The sequence below is a fragment of the Salvia hispanica genome, chromosome 1 (genome assembly GCF_029641045.1).
Source record: "Salvia hispanica isolate PSC_SH4W2 chromosome 1, Shi_PSC_v1, whole genome shotgun sequence".
In the NCBI taxonomy this organism is placed as follows: domain Eukaryota; kingdom Viridiplantae; phylum Streptophyta; class Magnoliopsida; order Lamiales; family Lamiaceae; genus Salvia; species Salvia hispanica.
Window position 1 is genome coordinate 21,557,066 of NC_142692.1, and position 13,621 is coordinate 21,570,686.

Below are 13,621 nucleotides of genomic sequence, written 5' to 3' on the forward strand. Positions count from 1 at the left end.
CATCTAAATCAAAGTCTATAGTGAGGAAACCAGTACTCGAACAACCAGCACAGGAGGAGGAAGAGCTGGAGCAGCCAGCAAAGAAGAAAGTAAGAATGACCCGACCCGGAATCCCACCCCAGTCTGGCTCTCGAGGGAGCCAGCCCCAGAAGTGAATCACCATCCCATGACCAAGTAACTTTTAATTTTCATTCTTTTAGTTTTTTTATTATTTCTGTTACCTATGTGTGTTTTATAATTGTTTGTGTCTTCTCCCACTTAGCCCACTGCGTGGTCTAAGTGTGAGAAGTTTGTATATTCTGTTTTATTGTGCTTTTCTCACACTTAGCCCAATGCTTGGTCTAAGTGTGAGAAGTTTGTGTTTTCTGTTTTATAATGTTTTTCTCCCACTTAGCCCAATGCTTGGTCTAAGTGTGAGAAGTTTCTGTTTTTGTAACCTGTTTTGTTGTTTTGCATTGATCTCTCTGTTTTCCCCCTTCACGAAGATGGCTTGGGGACAAGCTTGAGTGAAGTGGGAGGGGGAGAGGAGTCAATGCATTACTTTGTCTGCATGTTAAGAGTCTGTAAGTCTAAGTTTTGTCGCATGAGCCAGTGAATATAATACGGCATGATTCCCTTAGTGAAAGAATTGAAGATAGGAGGCATTTCAACTTAGAAGCTTTTTTCTGTAATAAGCCTAGTTAATCTGAGTGAAGCGAGAACAATGGAGGATGCCTCTACTTACTCAGTTGTGAAGCCCTACTATAATAGTGAGTTATAAGCCTTAAATAACTTCGAGCTAACACATGTTTAAGGGCCGCCACTGAATGTTTAGGGAGAAGAGTTGTGAAGGAGAAAAAAATGGGAAATTGGGTTATGAAGGTATAAGCTGGACGAAGTCCAGGATAAGGTGTTATAAGCTGGACGAAGTCCAGAAGAGAGGAGAAATGGAGGAATAAGCTGGACGAAGTCCAGGGAATATATATATATATAGAGTTGTGATCAATGTCGAACCATTCTTAAAGACCGAACTAAAGACCAAATCTCATCCATCCATTAATCACATCTAATGGTTATTAATAATTACACATTAGCTGATTTTTTTTTATTTTGTTAAATTGACACAAGGGTAGTTTTGGAAGAACCAAAATGATGCAGCTACGTGTATACACCTCTTCCCTTCCCAAATCCAATCCACTTCTCTCTCTATGTTTCTCTCTCACCTATCCCCGGCGCAACTACCTCCATGGCCTCCCCCGCCCCACCGCATCCGAGTTGAGGAAGAAACACCACTCTGCGGAGTGGATCTTCGATCTGGAGGAGATGGAAAAGCTCACCGACTACACATGGAACGAGGCATATAGTGTCGTGGAACAAGCTAATGGCGGAGCAGAACCGATTCATGGAACAGATTCGCGCCAGTTTCTCGCTGCATCGCACATCTATGGGGCGTGAACACGGATGTGGTGCAAGCAGCGTACGATCTGAATATGATGATGTCGGCGTAATGGGTGGTGGTGATGGAGAGGATGGTAGATAACATGGTGTTGCACTTGCTGTTCAGCATAGTGTAGGTGGTGCATAAGAAGATAATTGATGAGGTTAGGAGAATGGGCAGGAGGGGATGCTGGACGAGTTGCCGTCAGTGGTTGAGAAGAGGAAGAAGCTGCAGAGCAACGTCACCTACTTCAGTCGTTGCGATTGATTAGATGCATTTATGAGTGGAGAAGAAAGTCTGGAAATTGTCATTATTTAGATTTATATATTACTTCAAACACCTACACTATAACTTTTTTCAGTTAGATTATTACTTCATTCACCTAGGTTATTACTTCATTTGACTAGGTTATTACTTCATTTTCTGTTCTATTACTTAATTCAAATAGCGCTAAGGATTGAAGTAGTCAGAAAGTTTCACGACTTGAGAAAGAAATAAAGAATATGTCCAAGCCTGACTGTGAATGTGTCAAATGTGGCGAGGTTGGTCGGCTTGATTCAAGGAATTGCGACAAGATAGTGAGGAGGAGGAGGAGGAGGAGGAGGAAGAAGAGGAGGAGGAAGAAGAAGAAGAAGAAGAAGAAGAAGAAGAAGAAGAAGAAGAAGAAGAAGAACTGATGAGTTTATTTCCTTATAGTAAATTATTCATTCCAGTAGGTTTCGTACTTCATTCATTCATGTAGTTATTTACTTCATTCCAGTTGTTTATTACTTCATTCCAATTGTTTATTACTTCACTATACTTTGAATTTGCATTTATTTAAATTTTGGCACACATTAAATCAAATAGACTATATGAAGTGTTTTATTAATGAAGTATTTATTCTTTATAATGATGTATTCGTATGCTAGGACTGCACCTGCCTATTAATCATGCTTGTATGTTCAATACTTCATTGTCGTAGTTTATTACTTCATTCCAGTAGTTTATTACTTCATTCCAGTAATTTAATAGTGTGCGTGAACTAAAATTATTTGAATTTTCTCCAAAATAGCCAACTATTTCCACAGTAGGAGAAAGTTGGTAAACCACGCCATGCTCACTATATAAATCCCATAACCAAATACAAAATCTCAATTACAAAAAAGAAAAACACAAACTTTTCCAATACAATAAATCATCCAAAAATGAAACACCAACGCATCTCAATAGGATGAGCCATGATTCTGGCCATCGCCCCTTTGTTAGGCTTGGGGATAGCCCATTCAGCGACTGCACAAATTTCCTCATCAATAATGCCTCAACTACATCTCCAGAAACTCTTCATCCCCTCCCCCGATTTGATTTCTCATTCAGCTGTGAGCTAGAGGATTTTTCCCCAACATTGTGTTCACCTATATACAAGAAACACATAACAACAATTCAGCATTTGAAACATAGTTTATATTACCTCAGTAAAATAGTTTGTAACTTCATCATTTAGGTTCTTTAGTTCATTACAAACATACTTTACATCAAAATATGCATACAAAACAGGTCAATTTATATTACTTCATTCCATGAGGTTATTACTTCACTAATTAAGTTATTTAGTTCATTCAATGTAATTTCTTAGCAAAATATGCATACAAAACAGTGAATTTATATTACTTCATTTCATGAGATTGTTACTTCATCAAGTAGGTTAGTTTGTTCATTCAATGTAATTTCTAGAAAAATATGCATACAAAGCAGTGAATTTATATTACTTCATTTCATGAGATTGTTACTTCATCAAGTAGGTTAGTTTGTTCATTCAATGTAATTTCTAGCAAAATATGCATACAAAGCAGGTCAGTTTATATTCTTCATTTCATGAGGTTATTACTTCATCACGTAGGTTATTTAGTTCATTCAATTGTTATTTCTTCACCAAAATGCATACAACACGGTTAACTTCATCGTATGAATTTACAATTTCATTATGACTAGGTCATAACTTCATTTTTAAGAAATGAAGAAAGTCATAAACTCGTACATATATACCAACAATAGTGGGTCTATGATAATAAATAAACTTCACAAAAAGAAATGCATATATTGCTTGATTCGGGCTAGAGAAGCTTCGAGAATAATTTGTAGTCATCAAGTTTGATTTTGAAGGATTTCTGGGGGAAATCGTCGTGGTAGTTGAAGGAATTTTTCAGAGTGGAAAAGAACAGATAGAGACTGTGTTATATGTATAGTTTGCGAAGAATTAATTTTGTAATGAACTAAATAACACACATGATGAAGTTATAACCTCAAAGAATGAACTAATATAAACTGAACTGTATCGTATGCATAGATTACGAAGAATTATAATTGTAATGAACTAAATAACGCACTTGATGAAGTTATAACCTTAAGTAATGAAATAATATGAACTGAATTGTGTTGTATGCATAGTTTGCGAAGAATTATAATTGTAATAAACTAAATAACATACTCGATAAAGTTATAACCACATGTAATAAAGTAATATGGACTTAATTGTATTTAATAAGGTAGTGAACTGAAGTAATAACTCACTTGAAGTTTGATGAAGTAAAAAGCTATTGTGATGAAGTGATATACTTGTTGAATGAAGTAAATGCGCGTACGAATGAAGTAGTGATCACTCTTCCGTAAACTTCATCATGTAAATGATTTACTAGTTCATTTCGTTCGTTCATTACTTTGAATCAACATAAAACAAGACAATAACTATTGATAAGTGATTGTCCAACAGAACATTTATCACGATAATCTTAATCATATGTTATATATTTTGTTTGGTAAGAGATTGAAAGGTTAATAAATAATAAAACGAAACGCAAAAAAGAGTATTTCATTAGTAGAATTATGTGCTTTTGAAATGAGATTTTATTTTACCTCCAAAAATTTAAACGACAACAAACTAAATGAATATATCATAATAAATAACGAGGATGTGGAAATACCTTAATAATGCATGCACATATAGTTATCTTTAAATGAATAGGTTCAGCATTCACATATGAATACATCATAATAAAGATAAAGTACTTCATTGTTAAAACAATTCATACAGTCTATTCACTTTAAAGTTTGCAAAAAGTTTAAACAGGTTCAAATTCAAAGTGGAATGAAGTAATAAAGTACCGAAATGAAGTAGTTAACTACTGGAATGAAGTATCAAACCTATTGGAATGAATAAATACAATCAAATAAATGTATCACAACATTTTCAGAAAATCAAAATGCTAACAAAAGAATATCACTAAAACAACTCTTCACTTATATTTGCTTCTTCTCATATGTTTTGTCGCAATTCCTTGAATCATGCCAACCAACTATGTGGCATTTGGCACATCTACGACCAAGCTTGGACAAATTCTTTATTTCTTCATATGGCATATCTACGACCAGGCTTGGACATATACTCTATTTAGAAAATAAAACAAGACACTGGTATAAAACATAAAAACTAAATATTGTTAGTCAAAAATCATAATAAACACAAATATGTAATATTGAGAATGAATAGATATTTACTTCATTCCAGTAGGATTTTACTTCATTCAAAACCATTATTACTTCATTGGACTACGGGTTTACTTCATTCCAGCATTTGATCAAACAAATGCTATATACATTCGAAAAGCAAAGTTTCCGTACGTTTTCACTATCTATGAATTAATTAATAATGATCAGTTTAAAATTAGACCATCTGTAGTTTTGGTTGAGCAAGCATATTCAAATCCCCTAGTCGAGTTGACATTATCATCAAGCATAATATATTCATCTTTACAAGTGCAAGCTTTCCAAAACAGTAGTCAAGTCAGAAACAAAAGCTAAGCTCACAAAGTGATGAAGCAAGAAACATGATTGATAGGCTATATCATCTTCTTCACTCTCTGTGTCCACTTTATCTTCACCAAAAACATAAAACTTAGGCTTAATATTCAGCTATTTTTACATTATATTGGAGAGTCAGAACGACCGACATAAATAACAAAAAAAACACACAACTTAATCATCAAACCTCTACATTCTTTGAAACATTTCTACAAACACATCAAAGGCACAACTCCAAGCAACCATCTCTTACCTCAAACTGTTTTCCTCATCTACTATGTCTCTTCATGCTCGAATCACAATTGAAACCCCACAGATACTGCAACGAATTTAATCACTTATCTATACATACATACGCCCACATTTGTTAGAGCAAATTGAAGGAAGATTCGCACTTTGTGGTTGGTACCAAACAAGTAATGACGGATGAGAATGGAAAAACAATAAAAGTAAAAACAATAAAGCAATAGGTGTCGTTCACCTTCGGTGGACTATTTGTGAGTGTCAACCATTACGAATTAACGTCCGATTTCGGGTTAGGCTGAAGAGTTGTCGAACTAGGCAGATGGAGATGCCGAATCAGCTGATGGAGATTCTGAACCGGGGATGGTTGTCATCGATTTCAATTGAATCGGCTGGAGATGATCGATGGAGATGCTGAGCGACCGATGGTGATGCTGAATTGACCAATGGAGATGTTGAATGATGGATGACTGTCGTCGATTTCAGTTGAATTAGCTAGAGATGATCGATGAAGATGAAGATTCCTTGATTTTTCAGCTAGGTTTTCAGAGAGGTTTTGAGAGAAGCTTTGAGAGAAGAAAAGACAGAGAGACGAGAATGTGAATGAGTGAATTTTTTGAGATATTGAATTCTAATTTTTTACCCTAATTATAAAATGACGTAAATACCCCTATGTTGAAGTAATTTGTCTACCTAATGAAGGAGCGAAATTAATAAAGCATTGTCTAATCTCATCCATTAAAAACTAGATCTAAGGGCCCAAATATGATCTCTAGTTCGGTCTTTAAGACTGGATTTGTGAATAATGGGACTCTATATATATATATATATATATATATATATATATATATAATATATATATATATATATATATATATAAGAGGGAAAATATATATATAAAAGAGGAGGAATAAGCTGGACGAAGTCCAGAGGGAAGTTGTCTAGAAGGCAGGAAAGATAATAGCCTGACCCAGGAAAGGAGGAACTCTCATAACCCGACGCTTCAGTGGTGTAGCATTAACTTAAGAGAGAATCGATCCTAACATCCCCGGTGAGGAATGAGTGATCGAGTGAATCCAACAATCGGGTAAGTAAAAGGCTATCTTGACAAGCTGACAGATTGGCTAGGTAAAGGAAGGGAAATGGCCTATTTGGAGGAGTGCAACCTATTGAATTGACCTTAATCTTGTGGGGACGGATGCCTAAAAGTTGAAGCTAGCTCATGTATATGTGTTTATGTGTTTGTATGTTTCTTTTAAACTTTTTAAGTTTTTTAATTGTGTCTAGGTCTAGGAGTCGGTCAGGAGATAACCTTGCTTGAAATTCACCTTATTCTTTTTCTTTTCTTGTCTTTATACTTGAGGACAAGTATGGTTTAAGTGTGAGCAATTTGATAAGGCTAATTTCATGCATCGGTTATATGGTGAAAAGCGTTATAATTTGCTAACACGTTTCCTAAGCCAGGTGTGTGAAAAAAATCGCTAGATCGAGGAAATGCTGAAGGAGATGATCTAGCAAAGGAATGAAGTGAAGTGAGCAGAATTCAAAAGAAGAGAAGGCGTGACGGAGGGAGTCAGTAGCTGAGGGCAACAAAGTCTATCTATACCTAGCTGGGCCCCACTCCAACGCCTATATATAGAAGAGTATGCAACGCACATCATATCACTTTTCACTCTCTTTTAGCTCACACACATAACACACACTTGGGAATGGGAGATCTGGGGTAGTTCGGGGTTACGAAAGGTTCATTTCTTTAGAAGTTCACAGTTGCAACACCGTCCGCGTGTGGACGAAGATACAATCTCTTTTAATTTCAGTTGTTTTGCACTTTTGCGGTCGAACTTCACTTTCGGGAGTCGACTTGGCTGTTGATGATACTCGTTATCTTTTCGTTTTTGTTGATTTGCGTTTAGTTGTGATATTTTGAGTTGATTTACGTAGATCTCGCTGCTGAGAGTTTATTTTAACAAGTATTATGTCGATCTCTGTTTTATTTTGATGTTGTGGTGCTCGATCTGGGAATTCGGTGATAGATCTGTGGTTTATTGACTGATTGGAGGTTGTTGTTTAAATCTGAAGTGATGAAGTGTTTCTGTTGGCTGGAGTTTGTGTCGGATGCTTGGATCCGGAGTGGATTTAGCGTCTGAGGTTGGATCTGAGAAAAGGAAGTTATTAGATGGATTTGAGTTTTCTGCTTGTTTCCTGTTTTACTTCGTCTAGCATCTATAGATCCGTTTAGTTCTTCGTTGTTATGCATCAATTTGATTTAGATTTAGTTTGCTCTGCTCTGATTTCGTTCATGTTGATTTTCTTATGAGTTTTTTACGCAATTTGGTTGAAGAAGATGATGTCGCTGTTAGTTAGTACGCGAGTTAGTTATCCTGCCAGCTTTTCGTCTGTACTCTGCTTTTTCAGTCATGGTCCCCACAGTCAGTTTATTTCCTAGGTCTAGGTAATTAGAGTAGTTTTCTTAGATCTGGTGATTGAGCAGTTAATTTTCTTGCAGCGTTCTCTTGTTACTTCGCCTAGGTCTAGCTATTAGCGTAGGAGTTTTAAGATTCCCAAGTCAAGTTTAATTTGTTTTCCTTAACCCTAGAAAAAATGCGTGGCAGCAGCCAACACCAAAAACAAGTCCAAATCCTTGAACATGATTATTACGCATCCTTCTCTGTGGGATCGATCTCTACTTCCCTATACTAGGTTTAGTAAAGTGGTTGAGGGTTTTTTGAAAGAAGTGCTCTGTGTGTCCGACGACCAGGAATTCCTACGACCAACGAGTTCCTAGACCGCGTGATCTAGTGGATTTGCTGGACCAATGGAACCTGTTTATTTCCTTCTGTGCGCACCGTGAACACAATTAAAAAGCAAAACTTTCAATGGGTATGGTTATTATTTGTTGAAAACTTTCCATAAATGAATGTGCTCTATTTTTTGTGGACGGCCAAAAATGGTATACGTGCACTATTTTTTGTGGACGGAGAGAGTATATTCTTACCACTACAAAGATAACTGATCCGATAAATATCTATGTTTTTTTTCCAACTCTTTTGCGTATCATGCAATCTAGATATCACATAGTTACACCAATTGTATTGTTTGATCTTTTCAACATCAGTTATGTAGTCTAAAATTTTTGCCCTCACATTTCCATCATCTGGAGTATTAATCAAGGCAAACTCCACAAGAACCGAAAAAGTCCATTTAAACCACTGACCAACCACCTTCTCTGTCTCTATGCAACTGCTATACAATATTCCTTGACACCATTTTATTTTCTCCACCTTTACAGAATCTAGCAATTTGATTTTTGATGTTGATATTTTTCTGATATTTGATTCTATTGATATCTAAAGATCCGATTGGGAACGCATGAGTTATGTGAAAATCTTCTTCATCTGAAAACAATGATCCCCTGTTGTTTATAATTGATGAACTTTTACGGTCAAAGTTGTAAATCAGATAATATGCCAATGCTATTAGGAAACTTCTTATATTGAAGTTTAGGAGTGCACCAAAGTCAAGCTCTCGAACAACTCTTCTTTGATTGTTGTTTAGAGATTCAAGCATGTCAACGAAGAAGTCAGTATTCCTTCATTCCTGTCAAACTCTTTCTCTTAATGACTGTATCACCTTGAACAACTATTTGCTTGCCCTTCTTTGAAGCTGCCTCACCATCAACAGCATCATCATTCTTTCTTTTCTTCTTATTTCTTATATCTCCTAATTGATCTGCTAATATTCTATATTCATCATCATCATCATCATCACCATCAATGTGCTTTCCTAATAAACAAAATATTTCAGTGTGTTAAACAGTTTATATGATTATATAAACTCAAAGTATCATTTTATGCACCCAAAATATCATTTTACTATCATTTTATCAAGTGAAACTATCATTAGTCACATACCTCTCTGAAAATAGAGCAAATCTGCCTCCAACTAGTCAACTTGTAGCCCATAACGTAATTATTCAGGAGAGGAAAGGTAGTTGTTGTCATGTTGTGTTTATGCCCATGAACATTAAAAACAGTTCCAAACTTATCTTCATGTTCTTGTATTCCATAACATGGCTTTGAAGAGTCTTACTCTTTACCTACATTAGTAAAAATCGTAAAATGAATGCAAGATATAGTGGTTTTGATAAATTATACCGAATTGACCCACCCCTACCTTTAAAATTTTCGGTAAGGCATACAATATGGTGGTTTTGGTAACTTATACCGAATCGACCCATCACCTATGTTTAAAAAATTTCAATAAGGTTTACGATATGATAGTTTTGGTAACTTATACCGAATAGACCGACCCACTCTTATGTTTTAAATTCTTCAAAGTTTCAAAACAATTCTCAAAATTTAACTATTTCTTCTATGCTCACACCTACAACGCACCAAGTCTCAAAATTCTCCAATTTCTATTATCAATTATGCATGTTCTTATATATACAAAATATTCATTGATTTAAAACAATTCAGTTATTAATTAGATGTTCTCGAATATAGTTTTTTATTGAATAATAAAGTATATGAAAGGATTAATATAGTTTAGATTGAATATTTAAGAAGACAGTGAGGTTAAGTATATTAGAAAAAATTAAAAAAACACTTCACTTTTTAAACTTATGACATTTATAAAATGAAATGACACACACCTATATAAGCATTCCTCAATCATCTATAATTTCATACTCTCATTATTAGAATATATACATCTTGATTTTTCTCAATAAAAATCTAGACCGTTTTAGGAATTTTTCTACCAAACATTGATATTTAGATAAAATCTAAATATTTCTCACTACATAATTATAGTTTATTTTATTTTATTCCAACAGTTCTTTCATTTGACAAATTATGTTTATTCTGAATCTTCGATTCAATCAAATAGAAGGGGGTGACGGAAGGATAAAGATGGAATTAATTCTCAATGTGAAATCAAGTATTTACTCTGCCGTACCTCAAGTGAGCACTCCTTTTAGGCATAACATTTTAGCAAGTGTAGTTCAGTAATTAAATAAAAAGAGGATAAGTAAAAAAGTAGAGAGGTGGATGACACGAATTTTAATAAAAATTTAATAAAGTAAGATAAATAGAAAGAAAAAGTAGGTAGAGTATGAAAGAGAAACTTTCCATTTTTAGAAATGTAACTATTTTTTTTGGCATCCCACAATGGTAAAATAAAATTGTTTTTCATGGACATAAGGAGTATATTTTATTATCTTTATCATTTTATGTTTATTCATTTATTTGTATATATTTGTATTTTTGGCCCCTCTTGTACAATTTCCTAACTTCACCATGATTTTTGCGTCTTCATTTATTACTCTCATTTCAAACCTAAAAACTCCCTTCGTCCTTTTAGGATTGTTCAAAGATGGTTGAGTAATTTCTTTTTTGATAAAAACTTTATTCTCTTAATCCTTTTCATATTTTCCTTTTCTTACTTTACTCTTTCCACTTTAACCTTTAACATATCAATTTTTAAAATCTCGTGCCTAAAAGAATGCTACAACTCTCTTGAGGTGGAGTGAGTATGAAATTCGCAGTTTTAACGCATTTGAAGAAAAGTATATTAAGTTATTTTCTACACTATTTGTTGAAGACGTGTAGATTTCAGTGAGAAAGTAAATGCTCGTTAATAATTTATATAGTAACTAGATACAGTCAGAGTATCATATTCAATTCTTACTTGCATTAAACGTCATCTTCAATTTGTTGTATTGGTCCAAATTAGTGGGCGTCCTCATTTCTTGCATTTATGACCGTGTTCAAATTCAAATTTGGCTTAGTAATTTTTTTTATTTCATTTTCTTTATTTTTATTAGTTTGGTTGACTTGGCTTCAAAATACTAATTTATTAGAGTGATTTTATAATTTTGGTATGTTTTATAGTTGTGTAGTTATTTTTTTAGTTAATGTCAACACATTTTTCTCACTTATTTTTCTCTAATTTATTCTTTCTACTTTTTCCTCCCTTAATACTTTAATATCTTTTTATCTATTATACACATTTTTCTTAATCTCCATACCGGAAAGAAATTACTTCACTACTGTCAAACAAAAAAGGGTTGAATATTGTAAGTAGGTACAAAATATAATTGGTTAATTTGACGTGTTATTTTAAAATTTTTATTTTGTAAATATTCATCAATACTAAATTCACGCCGTGTGAACCAAATGACTAAAGAAAGACTTGGATTTTCTCAACTTTGTTATTTACAGTAAACTACGTTTCATCAACAATATTATTATCCTCAAGTACAACTACTTTATTGGTTTTTTCTAATTAAAATGCTTTAAATCGCACTAAAAATTCAACCTAAAAACAAGTAAAAACTTGCCAATCGTAAGGAGCTTATAAAAAGACTAAGACCTTATCATAGTGGTCATGAAATTTAATACTAGACCAAACTCGCACTTAGATTGATTGTCAAGCACGCCCCTATATTTTTTCACGAAAGCTGAAAAAAAGGTTATACTGTCAAATAATTTTGACATTAAAATTCTCACTAAGTTGACACATAATAAAAGGTGTTTGTACCGATGGATAGAAATAAGAATAAAAATTGAAATGAAATAAAGAATGACAAATCTTAGTTGATTCATATGTTTTGGAAAATATTAGACCAAGGTAAGGGAAGAGGCCTTCTGTTTTTTAAAAATAAAAATATTTTCTTTTTTGCCAATTTTTCTAAAAATTAAAATTTTTATTTTAGAAAATGAACCTCACAATCCACTAATACTAATTCCATTTTTTTTTTTAATTTTACCAATTTTATTAACCCATATTGTTTGTAGAGTTGTTATTTTTTGAAAACGATAAATAGACCGAAGGTCTGCATCATGTTGACTCTTTTAGGATTTAGGCAATTTTCTTGGAGTCACATTCACAGCAGCATGTGTCCAAGCCTACTATTTTATTCCACATATAAAAAATACTGTGTTGGGTAATGTGAAAATACGAAATTTGGGATTAATATCTACAACACTTCAACGTAGGCCCGCATAAGATTTGGACCTAATTGGGTTGGACCCACTAATCTGGATATTCCGGGTTCCCCCAAGCTAGTACAAATATATTTTATTTAAAAATTACCACTTTTAAATATAAATATAAAAACCATTGAGATATTTACACACAATTAAACATATTAATGTGCTCTTAAAATTTGATGTCTATCAAATACGCACTGTAAAAATAATTTGAGCACATTGTTTTCAAGCGAATTCAGCTCGCAGTATGCGTTGATTATATATCATCTTGTGTTTTTTTTTTTTATACCAGTAATTAAAACTAAAAGACTACGCTATGCATAAGTAATATGCAATGCATTACCTGCACAATTAATAAATGAAAGTTTGTTACAATGTTCATCTTTTATCCTAAATACATTAATGTTTTACGATGTTGTTCTTGGACAATAATTATGTTTGAATGCTTTTGGTCTTCAATATTACATTTTACTTTTATTTAATTTTTTAATTTTTGCAACACATTTGATTAACATCACAATAAGTTTAATTAATTTTTCTAAAATAAAGAAATTAATTTGTAAATAAATGATGTCACATAGATAATTGTGAATCGTAAAAGACGAATGAAATTCACTAGGAGAAAATATTATCGCAACTTGGATTGCAATGGAGTTCCAGTATTCCCTATGCCAAGTTAGCCACCTATTGTGGATCGGTAGGAAGCTCCAAGTTGAGTTCATAGCAACAGTAAACTCTTGTTATCCAGATATGGAGATATAATGATAGAGACTATTTTAACAAAAACATATAATTTTATTGACCAATTTAATGTACTAAATTAGTCAAAATTGAGTTGGTCGATATATTTAACAGGTCCGTCACCTTAGGATCTAAAATAGACCATTCGATCAATTTATTAATATTAATGTTTTGAAAAAAAATTGTAAAATGCTCTTAATATTTAGAAAAAAGAATAAACTTTAGCCGCCAAGGTTTTTCAGGACGCAAAGATTTTTTTTATTTTTTTTATAAATATTTAGAAAAAAAGAATAAACTTTAGCCACCAAGGTTTTTCAGGACGCAAAGATTTTTTTTTTATAAATTGTGTATTTTAAAACAATTTAGTGTGTAAAAGTAACGGGCCATA